Below are 24,080 nucleotides of genomic sequence, written 5' to 3'. Positions count from 1 at the left end.
CCACTTCTGCTCACATTGACCAGAGTAAGCCTTCATGATCGACCTCAACACCTCTGCTGAACTACTGTACATGCATTTCAGTAAAATAAATCACTGTCAAGGTTGGAGAGAATCTATAAAAAAAAAAAGGTGCCGACCAGAGATCAGCTCCAGCCTAAAGGGACAAGGACTGATTTTTCTCTGAGCTCATTTGAAATTCCGTATACAGTTCAATCATTATTTCAAACCAAGTAAATACAATGGATACACATACAGTATATAGATCTGTATTCTCAAGAGTGTTGGGGTCATTACTCCAATGTGATGGCACTTAAGTCTCCACCAATGCTACAAATACCAGCCCCTTTTCCTTCTGGCTCCACACTGGTTTTAGTTTGGTTGAACATTTGGCCCACACATCCCTCACACATCCATACATTCCCCTCACCACTGATGCATTCACTCCACGCTCTTTTGTAAATAGTTATGTCTTTTATTTCTAATGATATACTTAATTGGCACCTTACCTTGACTAGTATTGAGCTTGCTTACTTTAGAGTAATTTCTTGGCTGATTGGGTTACAGCTTAATGTCAGGGGTCAAGAAATGTAATTAAACAGTCAAAAGCAAGCGGCAATCAATGGTACTGTCTCAATCCCGTTCCCAGGCTGGCTGATGTTGTTCCCACTCCTCTTTCTCATTCTGCACTACTTTGCTGCAGATGTAGTTTCTTATCTCTGTTATTAACAGGAACTCACGGACACAGACATTTCCATTTTTATAGATAAAATAAGAGCCCTTGCATTCTTGCATTGTAACGCACAAACACACACATACACTTCTACTTTGTACATTTCTTTGATTTCAAATGTTACCCTGTCTACAGATGCACTATTGCAGAGAAATATAAATTACTAGTTAAACACAAATTAGTTCATTCAATGACATTTGCTTCATAAAATATTTAGCAGTGTTCATAAAAACTGAAGTACTTCACATAACCTTTGTCTGTAGAGGGACTATATCCCTGTCGTTAAGAACATTGAGTCTTTTTATCTATGCATTATACATATGGCTGTGCAATCAAGGTTACACTATATTTTCTGATAATAATAGTGTTTTCCTTTGCACGGACAAGTTCTCATAATTTTATCACCACTGTCAGACGTATAGGAGGTTTATCCCCCTCGGTACAAGCTACAGTAATGTGCCCATTTATGGATAATAATTGGACCACAAGGTAACAATGCGTACCTACAGTATATGTTCCCAAGCCGATGTCAAGGGTACGACAGCTGTAGCTCAGAGGGTACTGTCCCAGTGACAAGCCGTTGTACCTCTACAGATTTAACTTCATTTTTTCTGAAGCTTGGGTCAAAAACGCTGACGTAATGGGCCTCGTGCAAGAAACAATATACAAACACATTTTCTCTTATTTCCCTTATGTTCTTCATATCCACCATTTGTTCTGATTCTGTTGGTACCCACTTGTTTCTGGGCTACTTTTTCTCTAGAACATTTTACGAGTGGTCGAGAGCACTCGTACTGATATAAGAAAAAACTTGTTTTCACAGTCCACAACAAAAGAAAATAGAAGTTTGAACTCATCACTTTTCATTATAAACTTTATTCAAACTATTCACACCTCTGTGTATATAAATATTTATTAATTCTTATCATATATATATATATACATTATAATTGTCAACATTTGGTTATTAATTTGCTTCATGTTGCATGCTTATTTATAATGTATTATGTTTATACGGTATTTAAGCCCTATAACTCAACTGTACTATTATGTCCAAATTTAATACATATTTAATGTGCATGGTGAAGGAAGCCTGCAGTCATAGATTTTCCAGCTGCTTCTTGCAGTTTTTATGCACATGAAAATAACTTGAAATTTGTTTTATAAAACTGAGAAACAGCAGTTTTTCTTCTAACAACCTTTTATTAGGGACATCTCTCCAGTTATTGGGCATGTGTCAGAGTTTTTGCACACGGCACATTACCTGTTCTTAGTGTCTATAGTGTTTTGGGGGCATTAGCCTATAGTAATAAACAATTAGGATTAAGTGGGATTCATCATTCAGCACACCAGTAAGAGCAGATTTGGATGGTTAAGAACGTTGTGTGCACCTTGAGTTGACAGGCCCACTGTCTGTAATTCAACAACAAGGTTGTTGTTCTTCTTCCTTGGATATGAGTTTTACAGTCTAGACTAGACACTAGGGGGGAAAACCATAGAATGATGAAATTATTATTGATTCACAATTGGTTGAATAATAATAATGGGACACAGAGCATCAGTTACAGCAAGCCACTGCCACAAAATGAATTTCATTTTTAACAGAAGAATTTTCTTTTTGCTTGTGAAAGGCTATTTTGTGTGTGTGTGTGTGTGTGTGTGTGGGTGGGGGTGGGGGGGGGGGGGGTGTGTGCGTGCGCGTGTGGTGAGGAAACCTGTCAGCATGAGGTTTGTTGACATTCAGAGGAAATCATCAAAGCTTCAACTTGCAAGTCAAAATCAAAGGAATCACTGTGACAACCTTGCCTCGTTTTACCTCTAACCTGACTTTTTAGCTCCTCTCACAAAGCTAAACCCTGACAATTCACCAATAAATTCAATCTCTCCTCCTTTTTAAACTGAAATATGGATTTATGGGTCCCTGCAGACATTGTGAACTATATTTTATGATAAGCTGCAACCAGCTCAGTGCTAAATTGAAGCTAGATGGTGTCGCGGGAAATTAGGGGAAATTAAACTGATGAAGCCGTCAAGCCCACAGTCAGAACCTGCAGAGATGATGCACCTTGTTAGTGGTTGGTTAAAGGGAAACTTCACCAGTTATTAAGGAAGACGTCTTGCATGTGTGAAATGTTTGAGGTAGTCACGGCAGGACACGGGTGTGAGGTTTTGTTAAAGCGCCATTTGTGTGGAATGAGCTGGGGAAGAACAACAAGAACAACAACAACAAAGATACTCAGCAAATCTGGGAGATTACAAGGTCTGGGGGATCCTTGCCGTCTGAGAAGTGGACAAGATCAAGCGCCGTATAACAGAATAAGGTAAAGGATGGAGGGCTCCTCAGTGCTTTCTATTCATTTCCTATGGCGAACAGGAGAAGCAGGGGCGCAGTGGAAGCATAAAGTTGGGGATCCACCAATTCAGTTGACATATGTAGTCGACAGATATGATTTCGATGATCGACCCGTCTGTTGCATTATGCAGCCTTTCCGTTAGTTTGACAGAGTTGGTGGATCTTTACCATCATGGCAAGGTTGGAGGGCACTTGCGGTGCGTTCCCCGATCTGTATTTGACACGACTTCAATGATACGACACTTCACAAAACGTCGACCAAGATTTCAGCTGCTTATTTCTCGCCTTGAAATGTTTTCAGAAATAGATCTTGAATGGATTATTAACCTCTTCTTCCCTGAGACCCCGTCGGCGGGGGCAATCAGATAGTATAACAACATCCCCCTCTGCAGCAACATGTAGCTTGCATACAGACACACATGCTGCATACCCACAGAAAGCTAAGAATCTCTTCTACACGCTCATATAAACCATTTGTATGACCAACAAACACATTTATAACAGCGAGCAATCAAACAATATGAGGCGAAAAAACAGAAATAAGAGCAACACAGACAAATAAAGCTGGCACAGTGGCTGCTCTGATATCAGCAAGATTTCACTGCATCCACTCCATAGCAGAGTCTCCACACGTTCCAAAAATACTATTTTTATCACTCTACGACCAAGTTTCACTGATCCAGCAGCCAAATATGACAGAAAACAACAAGCGCATTTGAAAACCAAAACCAGAAATGCTGTCTTACCTTTAGAGTATCACAGTGAAAAGTTTAATCCACAGAAATAAAAACCGCTGAAATGGAAGGACAACATCTCCCAGCATGCTTTGGAGGTTTTTCCGGCTTCTTTGACCTGCTGAGCCCGCTTTTCAAAGGCTCTGATTGAGTCATAGCGCCTGTCCGTCATGTAGTGTAGCTCGTCCTTATCCCTTTGTGATTCGCTAGTCGTGTGGTTTAAGTGAAAAAAACGCTCACAACTTGATTCTATTGGTTCTTACGATTCCAACGAGGTGTCATGCTTCAAGATTGACCAATGTGGACGGAAGATATAGCCCCGTGTAAGGGCAAAGGGACTCTGTCGCGCTAACGGCGCCGTTAGCGCGCTAGCGCCGTTAGCGCTGTGACGCACGGTGACAGACTGAGGCTGGCGTGAATACACGGACTGACACTCGCTGTTCTGCTGCTTTTATGCACTTTATCTTCCTGTGGCTGTGCAAGCCACGGATCTGTGTCTTGTAAATAGTTGTTTGCAGAATATTTTGGCCAGCACTTTGCTATTGCACTTTGTAGTGGCACATTGTTGTTGTTGCTGTTGCTGATTTCCATCATTATTGTTACTATCTTAATTACTATGTCCCTACTATTATTATATTATTACAGTTATTGTTGTATTATAGTGAATACAGTAATCTGACCCTTTTGGAGACAAATGTAGTTCTTTTGTAGGGTTTATGTGTGTGTGTGTAGGGGGGGGGGGGGGGTCCTATTTATTATTATTTTTTTTTTTTTCAAAAACAGTTTTCTCTTAGATCCAAAATGACATTTAAATTAAATTAAATTAATTTTACAACGTGGTACCTAAGAAATCTCAAATGGCACTAATGGTGCCAAATCGTGCCAAATATGCCAAACTTGAGGACGCCTATATATTTCTTCAATAAGACCTCTATAATTGTTCCTCTGCTTTATTTCAGCAGCATCAAACTTCTCACAGGTGATGTCCAGATGTTGTTCCATGGCTTTATTGAGTTTTTTGGCTACTGTGGCATTATTTTCAAAGGGATATTTATATAAAATGACTATTTTTTTTTGGCGTTTCATGATTTCTTTGTACACATAACAATGGAAAGTAACGCACAATAATTTTGTGTGTATTCCATATATTTCTGTCGTTGGTATTCAAAGTATTAAAAGCAGGGGACATAGTATAAGACAAAAAACATAGAAAAACCCTTTTTAATGTGTTTTTTTAGGAGCGTGTTAGCCCACATACACACACAAACATTTGAGCCATTTCAATGCACAGCCATGCTTTCTGAACGATTTTGACATATACTTCATTCAATTTTCAATTTTACAGTGCCAAATCACAACAAAAGTTATCTTGACACTTTACTTATAAAGTAGGTAAAGACCATACTTATGTCTTCTTTATGATTTACAGAGACCCAACAATTCCCCCATGAGCAGCAACAAGTTGCACTATCTTTAATGAAAATAATAATAATAATAATAATTATTATTATTATAGTTATTATATACAGTAATAATCCAGATATCTTGTTCACACAGTGGCGAGGAAAATCCTCTCTTTAACAGACAGGAACGTCGAACAGACCTCTGTCATGACCGGTTAGGGAGGAAGAAAAGGAGAGAGATGAGACCGATGGACAGACAGAGACAAAGACAGAAAGGCAATCCCAGGGATGCAAGCAACTACAAAAGCAACACTAACTATAGTAATATCTATAGTAATGTGAATATGACTCACATAACAAACTTGATGTGCTGTTTGAGTGACCTCAGGCCTCAAACAAAGACTGACAAAAAGAATCGATTCGTCTTGCAATGGTTAAAAGAGACAAACTTTCAGTGTCATAATTCATAAAACGTGCCACAAAGTGCACAGGAAATGCAAACAGATGGAGAAAAAATGTGCCTGCAGCCACCGGATGATCATCACTGGCATTTCTAGGTCAAGTGGGGACATGAAGAAATGTGAATTCATTAAATCTGATCTCCTGAATCACTTACTTATAACCTCGACATGTGGTGGAACGCTTCAAAGTAGTTTTGATAGCTGAAGGTTGTGAAATGGATTAAAATCCCTGCAACTTTTTTTTAACAAATTCGACCCAGTTGTTTACAGAAGATATATGGATGTATGTTGCAAACATTTTCTAAGGGTTACACATCCATAAACATGTAGAGTGAGGGTAATGTTTTATAATGATTTATTTGCTCATTTAATTGTTAAAACTCATTCCAATGACATTTGGACATTTAACCAATAATTTCACTGGACAGGAGATCTTTAAGTGCCGATAAGAAGTCAATACTAGATAGACACAGTAACCTGTAAATGAATTTGAGATGCAGCTCAACACTGTGTCAAGTGTACTAGGTATAAATCTACAATGAACGTTGTGTTTTGGTTAGGCGCCATTCTCATGCTCATATATGTCTCATAAATTGTTGAGTTGATACCATTTGTTAAACAGATTTGGGGCTAAATTGAACATTTTTCTAACCACTAAAGAATTGTTTTAAAAAAATGTCAAAAATCTCTCTAAAGTTCCACATTATAGTAAAATTCCGGCATATAATCATCCCAGGGTCTTTTTCGGCAAATACACACTTTCGTGTAACAACTATTAATTACAGTAATTATTGTAATTTAATGCGGCTAACACTGATTAGCTCACGGTGAACGTATTAAAACATATTTTTTTTACCAATAATACTGCTCATGATCACACCAAACCTCTGTAGTAGCATGATAAGAGTCCCTACACATTAACTGAAGCACCAACAACCTCATTAGCGAACCCGGAGTTTATTAAAACAGTGTTTTGAAAGACTTACCAACTGACCCCTGTAACTTTTTTGATGAGTGTATTTGCTGAAAAAGACCCTGGGATGATTTTACACAAGAATTGCACACACCCTGACCTTGAGGAACACCGCAGAAAAGCAATGCTGGGATTTGGGATCAAACTCTTGACATTTGACATTTTGGAGATTTCTGAAAGAATTGCATTTTTGGGTGTTTGGATGTCGAGGACGTTGGTTGTGTAAACTGCTCAGAAACCCCCTTATTGTCAGCATACATAAGACAGCCATCCATCCAAAAATCTAGGGCTCTAGTTTGTGGTTGTAAAGTTTCATGAGGCTGTGATCATCCTTGAGGTCACAGCAGCTCATTTTATACAGTGAGGTCAAGTTTCAAAAAATGCTCTCACTACAATGAAATGGTCACTACGGGGACCAACATCATCACACATGAATACAGTTGGGCATCCCAGCTTTCCAATCAGACTGAACTTATGATATTTCCAGACTGTTTATGCACCCCAGTATGCAGAAATATTCAAACACGGCAATTTAGAATAGGTGAAAATAACACATTTGTGCTGCACGTACTGGGAGATTTGTGGTAACATTTTCATTCCGATAACTTGAGGTCAGAGATTGAGGGGCTCCTTTGTAAATGGCCATGCCAGTTTCCGCACTCCCTGTCTGACAAGCATGATTGCTACCGCTGGATACTCTAGATTTTAGATTATCTACTTCATATGACACCAAAATCTTCACTGTTGCTTTCAAACTGGCTGCAGCCAATAAAAGACATTCACCTCTAACGAGGACGAAGGTGTCCTAGCAGATTTTAAGAGGTTAACAGCAAGAGCCAGGACATTAAGGTGTATTGACACAGAGAGAGGCAGAGAGAGGCAGGAAACAGGTGAGAGGACACAAGACACTGATTGCAGGATTGCAGATGGAGCGTGAATAGAGGGTCAACATGGTGACGTGAGAAGCTGGCCTTGAGAGGATCCATCCATTAGCCCCAGTGTAAGTATCTATAGTTTGTAAGTTTGTAATCACTGCTTTCCATCTACAAACTAAGTGATAATTGAGCTGAAATGTGAAGACTGCCATAATGACAGGGCTGCAGTGGGCCATTTAAAAAAAAGGTATTTGCAGCTCATGGGTTTCTACGGCTGCGCAGAGGAATTTCAATTCGGGCATGAAGAACCAACCAAACCATCATAATTAGTGGTGGGACACGATTAAAAAAATTTATCTAATTAATTAGAGGCTTTGTAATTAATTAATCGCGATTAATCTGTAGGCCTATCAATATTTGACACAAGTAGCAACATTTTCAATTTAAATGGATTTTCATAAAGGACTTAATATATTGTAAAAAATAAAGCAGTGCTTAGTACGGTATATTCAAGAAAAGTGGAAACCTAACATTGCAAAAATATTTAGAATAATATCCTTGGCATGAAATAAACAGTTTAACATAGAGGACTTTTTCTCCATGTTTTCAAAAACACAGAAACAAAAATGATCCATAATCTAATGACAGTCCCTCCTAGGAGCGTTGTCTGTGCTAACATTAGCTGCAGAAAGTTCAGTATCAATATTGATCTTTGTCTGTGCTAACGTTACCTGCAGCATGCTCAGCGTTGTCTGTGCTAATGTTAGCTGCAGCATGTTCAGCGTGGTCTGTGCTAACGTTAGCTGCAGCATGTTCAGCGTTGTCTGTGCTAATGTTAGCTGCAGCATGTTCAGCGTTGTCTGTGCTAATGTTAGCTGCAGCATGTTCAGCGTTGTCTATGCTATCATTAATTGCAGCATGTTCAGCGTTGTCTGTGCTAATGTTAGCTGCAGCATGTTCAGCATTGGGGTGGAGCAGAGGCTGAAGAGCTCTGGTGGGAGGTGAATTTTTACACAGCTGTGCTCTTGTCCATGTTTCCACTTGGCCGTTTCTTAGAACTCAAATGTCGGCCACTGAACCCAGCAACAGCTCATCATCTGCTCTTCATCAGTATTATGGGCCGACAGAAACTTGTACAATGAGTGCAAAAATAAACTGCGATTATTGCGCTATTTTTTTTGTCGCGTTATTTTCGTTTTTTTAGAATCACTCAACACTGTACTGCAGATGTTGTACTTTTTTCACCATCTGCTCCCCCTGGTTCTGCTGCTGTGGTGTCTGATCATCTCAGCCTCGGGCTGGATGACATCTTAAGCTCATCAAGATGAGTGACACATGTTGAGGCAGGAAGGCGGGATTAACAGTACTTCCTGCCTCAAGGCAAAAAAGGTCTCTTTGATAAATTATTGAGGACGCGGATAGAAAACATAACTGAGGATGTGGAATCCCTCTTTTTTCTGTGACTCTTAAGAGAAGTAAGATGTTTCCTGCCATAACCATATTAATGTGCTTGGTTTCATGTTTCAGTAAACAACTTGTCATTTCAGAACATAGAACGCCTCATCACAACATCATCATACTGTAGCCAGTCTCTTGAAACACCAGTATTTCCAAACTGCCATTTCTTACTAAATTATATTTGACTATGTCCTTCCTCTTCTTTGTCCTCATCTTCTTCGGCTCCGTGGTAAATATGCAGCCGCACGCCTACGGGAAGCGCATGGAGCAAGTCTCCCAACGCGCCGGTATTTGACGCGCTGAGACAGTTGCAATGAGATGCGAGAGAGGACAGCAGTCAACATTCGCCACTATGGCCATGAATTATTTTTTCACATAGGCTTCTACTCAAAGGACCAATAAATATATTCTCTCGCGGGCCAAATCGGCATGAATACTGTGGTTACGTTAGAGCTGCTCTGCTGGTTACACGGTAGAGTCAAAATCATAGACTGTATAAAAAATGGACGTAGCATCTCCGTCGGGGCCTGTTCTCTCACTTGATCCAATCATATTCACCTCTGGGAGCCGCCATCTTGTCAGACTTTTATTCCTCCTCATGTCCTCTTACCAAAAGAGGGCATGTATGTGACGTTGGGGGGGATACGTCCATCTGGGTGACGTATACAGAATTAGCCACATTAGCTCACATAAGCTCCACCGCCTGGGAGCCAGGCTAACAGAACACGTTACTAGATAAACGGGAGAGGGAGTCCAGTGTCTCTAGCAGGGCTACACTGGATCCGGGAGTGAAGTGCAGGCATCATTTATGATCTATGATTTAAGCTGATATTCAACACAGTACCATGCTCATAGACTGTAAAACACAGACCCTCATGGACTGAATCCTCCCGCTGCTCCAGATTAGCATCTAGTGTATGTGCCAGAGATAGCAGGCTGTACTGCAAGTTGTGCTGCAAGTGCGGCTAATTAAATAGCATAACAAAGCTAACGTTAACACGGTGTGTTCTTAGCCATCTGTTTGTACAGTTGATCAGAGAAAAACATCTTGTCACTTATGGAAAAACCACCACAAAAACGACTGCAGTCCAGGTCGAGATGACGGAGTTAGCATGCTAATGATGCTAATCCTGACAACTAGCCTTAGGGGCGAAGGGACAGCCAGAGGCTAACTCCCCTTATTATTCATAAACTTTAACGCCAATAAAATAAAAACTAGCCTGTTATCCTAAGTGTTGTCATGGAAATATGATCTAAACATACAGACGAGAATGTTTTTGTGAACTAGTCCTAATTAGGTTTAATTATGCTGTGAAAATTAGCCTGTCTAACATGGGGGTAAATGAGAAACTGCTCTATTGTGCAAACTGCTCCTAGTGGACACTCAGAGAACTGCAATTTTTTGGCACTTCCTTATTGGATCAACCAGGAAGTCGCTGTGGTGGGGGCTTGGTCAAACTCCATACTGTAGCCAAGTGTCATCTGTGAGGAGGGCAATCGCACTTGCTCATGGGAGTTGTAGTGTTGTAGTATCCCTTTGCCAATATTTACTGTTTCAGAGAAACCTTGGAGAGGACTACAATTAAATTCAATCAGCCAAAGTGGCTAATAGGAGCAACTGTGTTACCCGCCACAGCTGAAACAAGCCCTGGTTACATTAGAACTGGAGAGAACGGCACTGAATGCTTTTATCAATGGAAAATATGTTTTCTCTCACCTCCTGATTAACTTAGGTGAGAGTTTGATTGATAGATGGTTCATCCATTTACTTGCCAGGTATGTTTTGAAAGCGAGTGTGTTCACATGCACTACTGTGGGTCAGTTATTCTCAGTTTTCTGCAGTGATCCAAGTTAAAAAAAAGAAGAAAAAAGAAAAAGGGACCTCAAAGATGAAATGATGGGGATGTGATCGACATCAGATCATGTTTTCAGACTAATCAGATTATTGTAGTGCATGCAAACACACTTGCTTCCCTGATCTCTAGTCTCTAGTGTGAGTGTCAATGTTGTCAAGGACTTTTATATCATTTGTTTTGCCTTTCTTTGTCTCTGCTGTAAAATTGGGCATTTTAACACGGGGATCTCTAGGTATTCACTCACTTTTGGAGCCAGCCATTAGAGGAACTGCAGTTTCTGGCACTTATGCACTTCCTTCGCTTTTCAGCCCTGGAGGTTTCTGCTTGAGCCAGACAAGGCCCAGACCAATTATAAAAATAATGTCCCAAGTACAACTAATTTTCCTTCATTCATACCAGTCACTCAAAATATCTTGATTGTTTGCAACTGGAGCTGTTTTGCTGATGGCTGCACTGACTCCCACTTTACTTCTTATTGTTTAGAATCAGCAGCTCCTGCACATTAAAGGAAGTGTTACTTTATAGATCCTTTATTATATGAAAACACAAACTATTTACATCAATAATTTAAGTATTCAACAATCAAAATGTATGCAAAGCACTTCCTTAGGATGTGCATCATCTCCCAGCATCAAACTGAGGATGACCAAAGATTCATTTTCATCAAGAGATCAAAGAAATGCTTTTGGGTTTCCATTTGGATGGTTCCATCAATAAATTGATGATTGAACGGGAAAGCAAAGGTATGGGAGAAATAGCAAAAGAGGAGACGAGGGTGAACAACAATCCTTCAATAAAACTTTTTAAATGAATTCTTATTGAAGAAGATGAGTGGAATTGAGAGAGAGAGATGAAAGTCAGTTGTGTTTATTTTTGCTTTCTTTCTCTTCTTCTCAGGTTCTCTCTCTCTCTCTGCTGCCAGGGGACGAGTGAGCGAGTGGCTGAGTTGGGAAAAGCATCAATATCCATTTATCCACACCATTACCCACATCAGCCAACACTACACAGAGTTCACTCTCCAATCTCCAGTCACAAGATAACACTTTCACCTCTGGCGAGTGCTGGCATGTGATTACAGGAGACAGAAGAGCAGACCGACAGAGCCTCAGCCCAATGATGTTGGGGTGAAATGTACTTTGACCTTTAGGAAAGACAAGCGGTTCAGTTCGTCCTTTTTAATGAATCTAAGATAAGTCTAATTTCTTATTGTTGTACAGAGCCATCACAATTGTTAAACATATTAAAAAGTGAAACAGATTAAATTAGAAGCAAAATGACTACAAAAAGATGCAAACTGACTACAGAGACACAAAACATCCACAAGAAGTAAAACGAAAAAAACAAAATGCAAAAACGGCTACAAGAAGACACAAAACAATCACAAACATACACAAAACTACGACATAGAAAAGTAAAACGACTAAAAGAGATGCAAAATTACTATAAAGAGATGCAAAATTACTTATAATGGAAGCAATAACACAACTAAAAAAAGATGCAGACCAACTAAAAATAGATGTAAAACAATCACAGAGATGCAAAACAACCACAAAATTACCACAAGAAGACAGAACATGACTAAAAATAGATGCAAAACTACTACAAAAGGGATGCAAAATGAGTTTGGGTGACGTAATCTCTACAGTAATACAGTGGGTATGAATTACAGCGCATTACTTTCCATATAGCAAATGTATGAACAGTGAATGAAAACAGCCTGTTTCAGTGTTTTTCTTCAGCTCAGTTGTAGTTTCCTTTATTTTTGACCCATTGAAAAAACAGCACAGTTAGAAAGCACAGTTAAAGCACAGTAAAAAACAAACAAAATACAAAACCTTCCATCATTTTCAATGTCTAACATACAGACATGTCTGCCAGTGACTCCACAGTTTGGAGAGATATCTGACAGAAATACGTAAAGGGTTAGTCAGAGCAGGATTAAGTCATTTTCTGACTCAGAAGCCCTACACATAAATCCATACATCAAGTTGCGTAAAACAGCAGGGCAGGTAGGTCCCCCCACACTGACAAACATGTGGCTGCACTGGAGCTTCTTGGAGCTCTCAGCAGCAGCCTCATGCTGTATTCATAAGCCACTGTGAGTTTTCTAATGCTGCCTTGTTTATACCGACACCACAGCTGGGCAATATACAAAGTCGTACAATCGGTCTAAAGACTGAGACCTTCACAGAGACAGTACACATGTTAAACTTCCGACGCAGCACAACAGTAGATGTTCAATCCTTTCAGTGCAAATGTGGAAGATAGATTTCAAACCACTTCCACAAGCAGAATCTCTTCATTTCACGGTCAATTACATTTTAGTACGGGTTAAGAAATTAATGAGAGCTTGGGGTGTTTTTCACCTCAGGTCCTGAAATTAATAATGAGGTTATTGATGATCAAAAACGTGATTCACAGCAAGTTTCTTTCTCTGTTCACCCTGGGATTATTTCTGATCAGAAAACAAATGAAGAAAAATTGGATTTCTGATACAGGATACCCCAATTGTAAACCATAAACCAAAAATATGTGTTGTTTCAATCCAGTTGCAAGCACTGCTGTGGTTTTGTGCAAGATGAGAAAAGTTTCTGTGGTGACTTCGTGTTTTCTTATTCTGACTTTTCTATTTCCTATTCCAAAAGACATGCAAATCATACATTTTCTAGTATTGTATAGACAGCCTGCACACCCTTTATCCCCCCCTCGAGACCTTGTGGAATAAGCAGAAGATGGATGGATTCAAGGTTGAAGTGCGTCAACAGCAGCATTTACTATTGTCCACACATGAGCAACCTTGTATTTGAAACCCTTTTGTAACCCTGACCCATCAGTTGAGCTGTCAAAGTCTCCATACATGCCAGATGTGATGAACATATTTACATAATAATAATAATAATAATAATAATAATAATAATAATAATAGAACATTATTGCAGTTGCAAAAACTTTTCATCTGCTAGCCCTGATCCAGAACTTTCATACCCCCCCCCCCCTCCTTTGTTGCCCAAATGTTGAAAAATGCGTGCCAAAGTATCTCCTGGGAGCCAGAACGCACGTAAAAGTGCCCTCCTTGAAGCTAAAATGTGTGCTAAAGTGCCCTCTTCAACGGCGAGGATGCACTATATGTGCCCTTATTTTCCTTTTCGCCCAAAGTCTGTGCACGCCACCGTGCATCTCTGGGTTTTTTTTATTATTATAAAAAGAGTAGTGTGTCCATATATACAGCTACCTTCCTCCCTCATATTTGTCTTGCACAAACGGCAATAGTTGCTCAACGCCATCATGCACACATGAATTGTTCATCGTCAAATTTCTGGCGATGAGCTACATACAGAAGCATTTGATAGACATTTGTAGCACTCAATAAATGGCTCCGGGCAAACGTATACCATGCTTCAAATACGAGAAAATTAATGGAAGGTTCCCAGACCAAATGTAAGCGAGGCTACCTTTTATCCCCTTCGTGGACAAAAATATACTTTAAATCATTAAAGTATTCTTGAACTTGAAATAATAATACTTACATGGTTGCATGCACATACAGAGGCGGCTGCTATAGAACCTAGCCTATGCAAGCAGCTAGCATTCACTAAAGTCACACAACAACAAAAACAAACTAACCGATCGAGACAGAGTCAGTGACGCAGCGTAACGTTGACGATCTGACAATAATGACAAAAATATCCAGGCAAATAAAAAAGGTTTTCCCCTTTCTGTGTCAATCCAGCTGTTAAGTCGTGACGTAACGCCCTTTCAAAATATGATTCCCGGGTCCAAGCCTTTTATTTCTACAACGCCGCAGTGCCATGTTCCCCATTGTTTGAACAGATCTGAGTTTTTAAAAAACAACGTAATTGTCATTTTACCACTTTCTCATCATTTAAAAAGGTGTTTAACAGACGAAAGAGGTGATGTAATGGTTCACATGTTTGACCTTTGTGTCTGTTTTGTTTCAACGGAGCATTTGGACCCAGAAATCTTATTTTGAAAGGGTGTTACGTCAGACTTAACAGCCGGATCCTGTTGAGATAGAGATTTAAATGATATCAAGGTAAAATCCCATTACCATTCACAACATTTCTGGAATGTCTTAGAGCCAGAAAACTAGATGAACCTTCACCAGGCAGCTCTGATAATGTGTAGTTTATTTGTATTGGCAACTGTAAGCATATGAGGGGAAAAAACAGATCATACAGGAGAACTGGCACGATGATGCTGAAGTACAGGAGAAGATGGAGAGAAAGACAGGTGATTTAGTTTACGGATGGCTGCAAGTATCTGTTTACATCGCTTATAAATGCCCATGGATTGCTGACTGAAGCTGAAGTTATTATTGGGTGTCCAAGCTCGAGGGGGCATGGGGCCATGTGATGCAGGCAGCAGCATGGCCCCCAGTACCAGCGGTGCTGGGAACCCTATCGTTTGTGCAAGGATTTTTGTTTTATTTTTTTTTTCCAATCGATAAAACTCATAATGCAGCCTACACTGTACAAGTTATTGAGGTGAAACTTTGAACTTGGTTAAGTCTCCTGCACGTACGGCAGACACCAAAAATGACATGTTCACAAACAGGTGGCGCTACAATCAAGTTGAACGCATTTTTGTCTGTAACTCCCACATCGTACCTTGCACATTCAAAATTGTTACATTCCCTGAACCTACGTGAATCTCGGGATATAGGCCATGGCCATTTCCGCCTAGACTTTTTTCCCACAGGATTGTAATATATGCAAAACCTACTTTTTCGAACTCCTCCTAGACCGAGTGTCCAATCCAGATGAAACTTGGTACACGTAATGTTTGGAAGGTCCTCATCAAAAGTTATCAAAAGAATTCTGATACTCTTATAAATACGGAAGTTATAAAGGAACAACTTCCTGTAGATTACGGTCAAAACAGGAAGTGCTGCGTATTTTCTTTAAATTGTGTCGGATTGACAAAATTGGACACCAACCAACCACTCGGTGGCGCTGTTATGCAGAATTAATTATCTCTTAGCAATTTTAGGTCAGATTAACAAGACCAATAGTTTCTGATGCTCGTCTGAGGCTTTGAGAAAAATCTGACATCAATCAGCCAGGAGGTGGTGCTGTTTTAAATGTCACTCATACCGGAGCATTAACCATACAAGTTATGGAAACAAAACTTTCAGGGGAGGTATGAACTGGTGCCCCCACAGAACCCACCAAAAATGACACATATACACCACAAGGTGGCGCTATAATCAAAGAAAAAGGCTTTTGGCCTCTAACTTCCACATCGTATATCGTAAATTTAGATTTTGTACATCCCCATGTTCTCTGAAAAGCGCTAAATCTTAGGATTTAGGACTTTTCTGCCAAGTAATTTTGCACAAAATCGCAAAAAATGAAAAACCTTTTTTTTCGAACTCCTCCTAGGCTAAGGGTCCGATCACCACATAACTTTGCAGGAACTATTCTTCGATCATCTCGATAAAAAGTTATTTAAAAGAATTGTAAAAGTCCTAAACATGTGTGAGTTAGAAAAGAAGAACTTCCTGAACTTCTCCACGATAATTAGTCCAATTAACATTAAATTAAGATTGGTAGTTCTCCATGGTAACTTTAGGCTGCATGCAAAATTTGTGGTCAATCGGACATTAGTTGGCGCTGTCACACAAAATTGAAAAACACACAAGCCATGCGAAAAACATTCACAACATACTTTTGCAAACTCGTCCTATAGGCCAAGGGTCCCATCAGCACAAAATTTTGCACACATAGGCCCTCATTTATCAAACGAGCGTACGGCAAACGGCGGCATTTATCAATTTGGACGTGAGCGGGAGCTACGATCAAATCTCACGTCTGATCTGAGGTTGTGTACGCACATTTGAGCCTTTGGATTTGCGGTGCAGCACAGCAAAATCTGGCTGAAAATAATGAAAAAACCTCAGCTGTCATTAAGCATAAGCAGTCACATATTAAGAACAGATCAAAACGGATTCTTAAAACAAATAAAAAAAATAAAAAGTGTGGTTGGAGCGATTGATTGTACTCATGTGCGTCTGAAGGCACCATCCATGAATGATTACGCATTCATCAATCGCAAAAACTACCACTCGATAAATGTACAGGTGATTTGTGATGCCAAGCTATCGCTTTTAAACGTGGTGGCCAGGGGGACACACACGATTCTTTTATATTTAAAAACAGCTCGGCTCCAGCCCCCCGCGACCCCGACATTGAATTAATGAATGAATGTGTTGGCGCGCGGCTGCAGCAAGACGCACTGCAGAGCCAAAGTCATCTCCTCGGTAAGTGGCTACCCTCGATAAATTGCATTAAATCAAACAAGGTATCAGATGATTAACACCTTGATATGGTTCTTCTAGGTGACAAAGGTTATCCCCTAACAGAATACCTAATAACCCCACTGGCAAACCCCGCTACAGAGCAAGAGCGCCGGTTTTGTGCCGTATTCAGCACCACTGCCGTGAAATGCACCCCCTCGCATTATAGGTGATATTCTGGATCAGAAGGCTGTGGTTTACACCTATAGGAGTTGTTTATATACAGGTAACCCACAACGGTGAGAACATTGGTTACTTACAGTCGTTAAACTATTTTAAAGAGTTTCAAATCACAAACTTGGATAAAAGTGAACACAAAACAACACCTTGTTGTATGTTCTTTGGAAATATACTGCAGCCATAATTACAAAATGAACAAAATGGATCTTTTGAGCAAGTTGAATGTATTTGACTTAGCGTTTCCTAAATATAACCCCAGTTTCTCTTACAATTCATAGGTTCAAAAGTGTGTGTTTTTAATTGGGTTACCTGTATATAAACTACTCCTATAGGTGGAAACAACAGCCTTCTGATCCAGAATATCACCTATAATGCGAGGGGCTGCATTTCACGGCAGGGGTGCTGAATACGGCACAACACCTGTCCAACAGTGCGCACATGGGTCTCAGTGGAGCGCTGCTTCGGGTTGACTGCCTCCGTTATTCTTTTCCATACAGCCTTTTTATGGGCCCCTTTTATTCCACTCTTAAGACTGCCAAAAAGCACATCTTTATTTGGCTCCATGTTGGATGTCAGGATGCCGATCTGTGTGTTGGAAAAGTTTCTTTTCTAACCAGTGTTTCGTCTCTCCGTGTTTGACCTCAGTGGGCGAGGCCTCTGAACCAGGAATATTTGAGGGCTTAACATGTTAATGACAATCGAATTAAGCTGCCACATTTATCAAGGTCCGCTCATTCGTACGCTGAGATTGGTCAGATACGAATGTTTCATAAATCACACGTGTGTCCTGTCCTACGACCAATTCTGCGCTCAGATCTGCGCCAGTTTTCACGCAAGATTGATAAATGAGGCCCATAATCTTTAAATACCTACACTTTCTTTTTCAAACTACTATCTGTGCTGCGTTCAAGCTGTGATTTGTGTTGTGCCTATGGACAACGAGTTGCAACTTTCCATCTTAATGTGAATTGAGGTTGTAAATAAGATGACTTATACTTGCTCTAACTCCCTTCCAAAACATTAAATTCAATTCAATTCAATTCAATTTTATTTATAGTGTCGAATCATAACAAAAGTTATCTCAGGACACTTTACAGAGTAGGTAAAGACCACACTCAATGACTTATTTATGATTTACATAGACCCAACAATTCCTCTGTAGAGTACGGTGGCAACGAAAACAGGCAGGAACGTCAGACAGACCCAGCTCTGTGGAAGACGGCCATCTGTGTTGACCGGTTGGGGGGGGGGGGAAGAAAAGGAGAGAGAAAGAGAGAAAAGACACACAGATGGACAGAGAGAGACAGACAGACACACTTCCAGAGATGCAAGCAAAGCCTAACAGTAACTATAATAATATTTATAGTAATGTGAATATAACGTATATGTTAAGACAGTTAATACAATAGTAGAAACAAGCACAGCTAAGGTGACAGAATATGAAAATGATAATACTTATGGTGGCAAATATGATCAATGATGAGTAGTGGCAATAGCAGCTACGATACAGCTACAAATTTTATAGTTTATTAAACTAGTGATAGTATATATGAGTAACAATGATAAAAGCAGCAGGAAGCGTCATGTAGGACCACGGCAGCAGGCACCACCACGATCAGCAGAGACCTGCGAGACGACAAAGCACAAACAGCTCCGGGGAAGAAGCTGAATTAGTAACATGCATTGATGAGACATGAATGGTACAGACAGAGAGGAGAGAAGCTCAGAGTATCAGGAAAAGTATTATCCCCCGGCAGACTAGGCCTATAGCAGCATAATTAAGCAGAATAAAGTCTTATCGTAAGCCCTAGCTGTAAGCTTTATCAAAAAGGAAAGTTTTAAGTTTACTCTTAAATAAGGGGACAGTGTCTGCCTCCCAAATAACATTTGGGAGTTTGTTCCACAGGAGAGGAGCTTGGTAGCTGAAGGCTCTGCCTCCACTTCTACTTTTGGAGACTCTAGGAATGACGAGTAGCCCTGCATTCTCAGAGCGCAGAGATCTAGTTGGGTGATGCGGTACTATGAGCTCTTTTAGATACGACAGAGCCTGACCAATAATAGCTTTGTACGTAAGGAGAAGGATTTTCAATTCTATTCTAGATTTTACAGGTAGCCTGTTCAGAGAAGCTAATACAGGAGAAATATGTTCTCTTCTATTTGTTTTAGTTAGTACACGAGCTGCAGCATTTTGGACCAACTGGAGACTCTTAACAGACTTATTGGAGCAGCCTGATAATAAGGAGTTGCAATAGTCCAGCCTAGAAGTAACAAATGCATGGACAAGTTTCTCTCCATCTTTCTGAGACACAATGTTCCTAATTTTTGCAATATTACGCAGGTGAAAATATGCAGTCCTTGTTGTTAGTTTTATGTGAGAATCGAAGGACATATCCTTATCAAAAATAAAACCCAGATTCCTTACTGTGGTGCTGGACGACGACACAACATCATCCAGAGTAACAATGTCTTTAGCTATTGAGTTTCGGAGGCCTTTGGGGCCAAGAACAATAACTTCAGTTTTGTCTGAGTTTAACATCAGAAAATTGCAGGTGATCCAGCTTTTTATTTCCTTAATGCACATTTGAAGTTTATCTAACTGATGGGTTTCTTCTGGTTTGATCGACAAATATAATTGTGTATCATCAGCATAACAATGAAAATTTGTGTGCTTCCTTATAATATTTCCTAAGGGAAGCATATATAAGGTGAAAAGAATCGGTACAAGGACAGAACCCTGTGGGACTCCGTGACGAACTTTAGTGTGCATGGAGGATTTGTCATTAACATGTACAAACTGAGATCTATCTGATAAATATGACTTAAACCAGCTCAGTGCGGTTCCTTTAATTCCAATTAGATGCTCCAGTCTCTGTAGCAGGATGTGATGGTCAATAGTGTCGAAGGCAGCACTAAGATCTAGTAAAACAAGTACAGAGACGAGTCCTTTGTCTGAAGCTATTAGAAGGTCGTTAGTAATTTTCACCAGTGCTGTCTCAGTGCTATGATTTGCTCTAAATCCTGACTGGAAATCCTCAAATATCTCATTATTATGTAAAAAGTCACACAACTGATTGGCAACTAATTTCTTGAGGATCTTAGAGAGAAAAGGAAGGTTAAATATAGGTCTATAGTTGGCTAGTACCTCAGGATCAAGACTGGGTTTTTTAAGAAGAGGTTTAATTACAGCTACTTTAAAACATACGTACATCACCTGCTGATAAAGACATGTTAATCATATCTAATACAGGAGTGCTAATTAAAGGTAACACTTCTTTAAGTCACCTAGTTTGAATAGAGTCTAGGAGACAAGTAGAAGGTTTTGAAGCTGAAATAGTAGAGGTTAATTTGTTAAGGTTGACTGTAGAAAAGCAGTCCAAGAAAATATCAGGTCGTACAGTTTGTAAGGTTCCTGGGTTTGATGAAAAATTGGTTCCAAGCGAGTTGATTTTGTCTCTAATAGTTATAATTTCGTCATTAAAGAAGGTCATGAAGTCGTTACTACTGAGGGTTATAGGAATACATGGCTCAATAGAGCTGTGGCTTTCTGTCAGCCTGGCTACATTGCTGAAAAGAAATCTAGGATTGTTCTTATTCTCCTCTATTAAAGATGAGTAATATGCTGCTCTGGCATTACGGAGGTCCTTCCTATAGGTTTTAAGACTTTCTTGCCAAACTAAGTGAGATTCCTCCAGTTTAGTGGAGCGCCATTTACTTTCCAACTTTCGCGATATTTGTTTTAATTCACGGGTTTGTGAGTTATACCACAGAGCTAACTTCCTCTGTTTTATTATATTCTTTTTTAAAGGAGCAACAGAGTCGAGTGTTGTTCTTAGAGAGCCTGCAACTTCAATTTCAGAGAAACTAACGTTAGTGCAGGAGTCTTGAATATTAAGGCATTAAAGTAAATGCAGATGGAATCGCTTCCTTAAATTTAGTTATAGCACTATCAGATAAATATCTAGTGTAGACACTTTTACCCAGAGGTGAGTAGTCCTGTAATATGAATTCAAAAGTTATTAAATAATTGTCTGATAAAATAGGATTCTGTGGAAAGACTACTAAGTCATTAATTTCCACACCATAAACCAAAACAAGGTCAAGGGTGTGATTAAAACAGTGAGTAGGTTTACGTACACTCTGACTAAAACCAATCGAATCTAATAGAGAGATAAACGCGATACTGAGACTATTATTATCGCTGTCCACATGAATATTAAAATCACCTACAATGATTACTTTGTCAGATTTAAGGACTAAATTTGACAGAAACTCTGAGAATTCAGACATAAATTCAGAGTACGGACCAGGAGCATGGTACACTATAACAAGTATACACTCGAACCCAGTGTGTCCACTTCATAAATCACTTTGAATTTTGATCTCACCAGATAAAAAGGCTATCTTCTGTCGGCCACATTCATAAAGATCACATCCAGTAAAAAGAAAAAAAAAACTGTTTTAAAGACTTCTGACTTGACCCAACTTGTGTGTTTGAGATCGTGGGTGAATTATACATCGGCAGTCCTGCTCATTACTTCCACTGACTCAGTCAAGAGGATCCGCCTGTAATTAAGCAGAGAGGAGCATCAGATACTTAACAGAGGATAAACAAGGCCTGAGGCCTCCCCTGAGGACTTGTGTTTCCTCTCCTCTCCAAACTGAAGGAAAGAACAGAACCTGGCAAACAGCATTAGCCAGATGCTCGATCTGCCAATCAATAACCTCGGGCCTCAAGTTTTTTCTCTGTACAACTTGATGCACTCTTGAGGTTCTTACAACAGAAGTGTCAAGAGACAACACTCTATAAGTGAAAGGTCACAGGTTTGATCTCTGGAAAACCCAAAGGGTTTCCGTTAATAGTTTGGAAGTTGGTTTGACCATAGAGAGTTTTTAAGTCCTGGTAAAGACAAAGAAAGGTCACCAACATCTATCACTCTGCACCAACAACAAAAATCATTAAGTGTTCTTAAAAGGGTCTCGGGAAGCTGGACTGATGTGCAGGAGGCTGGGGAGTGTGGCAAAGCAGTTTTTAGTTTTTTAAAAAAAGGACACAAAAATATAAGTTTAAGTCAGGAAAATGTCAACAAGCAAGATAATCAAACAGACAAGGGGCCTGTTTCACAAAGCAGGTTTAGTGAAAACTCTGAGTCTGTTAACCCTGAAATGAGGGAAACTCTGAGTTTTCCGTTTCACAAAGGGAGGTAACTCAAACCAGAGAAAGAAGGGTAACTCTAGCCTGTTTCCCAAAGAGAGGTAACTTAACCTCTCGGTCAGTTACCATGGTAACATGCTCTCTGAACCTAACCTGGTCGGGACCAGGTTTTTCTCAGCAAACCTCGAGTTTCTCTCGGTCTCCGCCCTCTTTCAGCCACACACGGTGTTTGATTTCCTCATTCATTCAGTCAGCAGGCGAGTTTTGGCGAAGTATAGTTCTGTCGTCTGTTTTTTCAGAAAATCATTGCAAAAATCAGACATTAGAGGTTATATTAGGTGGTGGCTATTTCACTTCCATGGCATGTCCTTTTGATAATGATCCCGTGGATGAAGGTGCAGCATTACTGCACAGAGAATTAAATATTCGTAGACGTCCTTGCATTTCCAGCGGTACGTTTCATGTCACAGTCCATCATTTACATACACAACCTCATCCGTCCTTACATTTCCAACATTACCAACCAAAGTCATGCTCTCACATCCCAGCTGATATTGTGTGTTGCGCTGCGTTTTTTTATACAACATATAAAACAGCCACTTACGGTAATATTTACTTTACAATGTAAAACATGCTCAAAATGAGGCGTCACCATGAGATTGTGCCGATGTTTTACCTGTTTGAACAATGTTTTTATGTTTCATCTTAAGCTGCTGCCAAGTGTGCTTCTCCCCCACAAGAATGCAATTAAATTAAATAAATTAATAGACTACCACTCAAGCAGTTTTCCCTGTGATATTACTGTGATTGCAACAGGACTACATTTAAACTTCCGCACTGACCCGAGCAGCAATGTTGTCCCGTGCCGTCTCCCTCTCTTTTACTGCTGCAGCGTTGTTACACTTTCGGCGAAAAACCTGCTCAAACTACCGTATGAGCGCATTAATATTTCCAATTCCAGTGGGGTGAAAAACGTAGCCCTTCCCTTTCCCGTTGCCATAATGACTCGTCGAATCAGGGCTCCATTGATGCTGTCTTTTTATACTTGTGGTGCACGCGCTTAACTCCAGGTCAAACTACTCTGAGTTGATCAACCTAACGCAAATCAGATGTTCTGGAACCGAAAACTCAGAGTTTCCTATCTCAGAGTAGATCAACTCAGAGTTCAGGGTTAGACTCAGAGTTTGTTGAACCTGCTTTGTGAAACGGACCCAAGCTAAATGATATGCACCAGTCTGGAAGTCGTAGGTAAACTGACTCCAGAATTGCGGGTCCAGGCAGTATTATGCAGAACTAAGTCTGCATGTGTGCATGTTTATATGATACACTGGAGAAAATGGGCAGGCAGGCGATTCCAGTCAGGTGGTGCTTGGGAGACTCATCAGCAGCTACAGAGGACAGGTGAGGAGAATTAGGTATGGAAAGACATTCCCTATTATTATTATTATTATTATTATTATTATTATTGTTATTATTATTATTGAACTTCCTCATCCGTTCCTGATTTTCTTTTCATTCTTTTTACATTACAGCTCTTAAAATTGTGTTTAATTCCTTAATTCCTTAGAAAAGTCTGCAAAAAAAAAAGA

The sequence above is a fragment of the Echiichthys vipera genome (assembly GCF_963691815.1).
Source record: "Echiichthys vipera genome assembly, chromosome: 21".
NCBI lineage: Eukaryota > Metazoa > Chordata > Actinopteri > Perciformes > Trachinidae > Echiichthys > Echiichthys vipera.
This window is presented reverse-complemented; position numbering follows the sequence as displayed.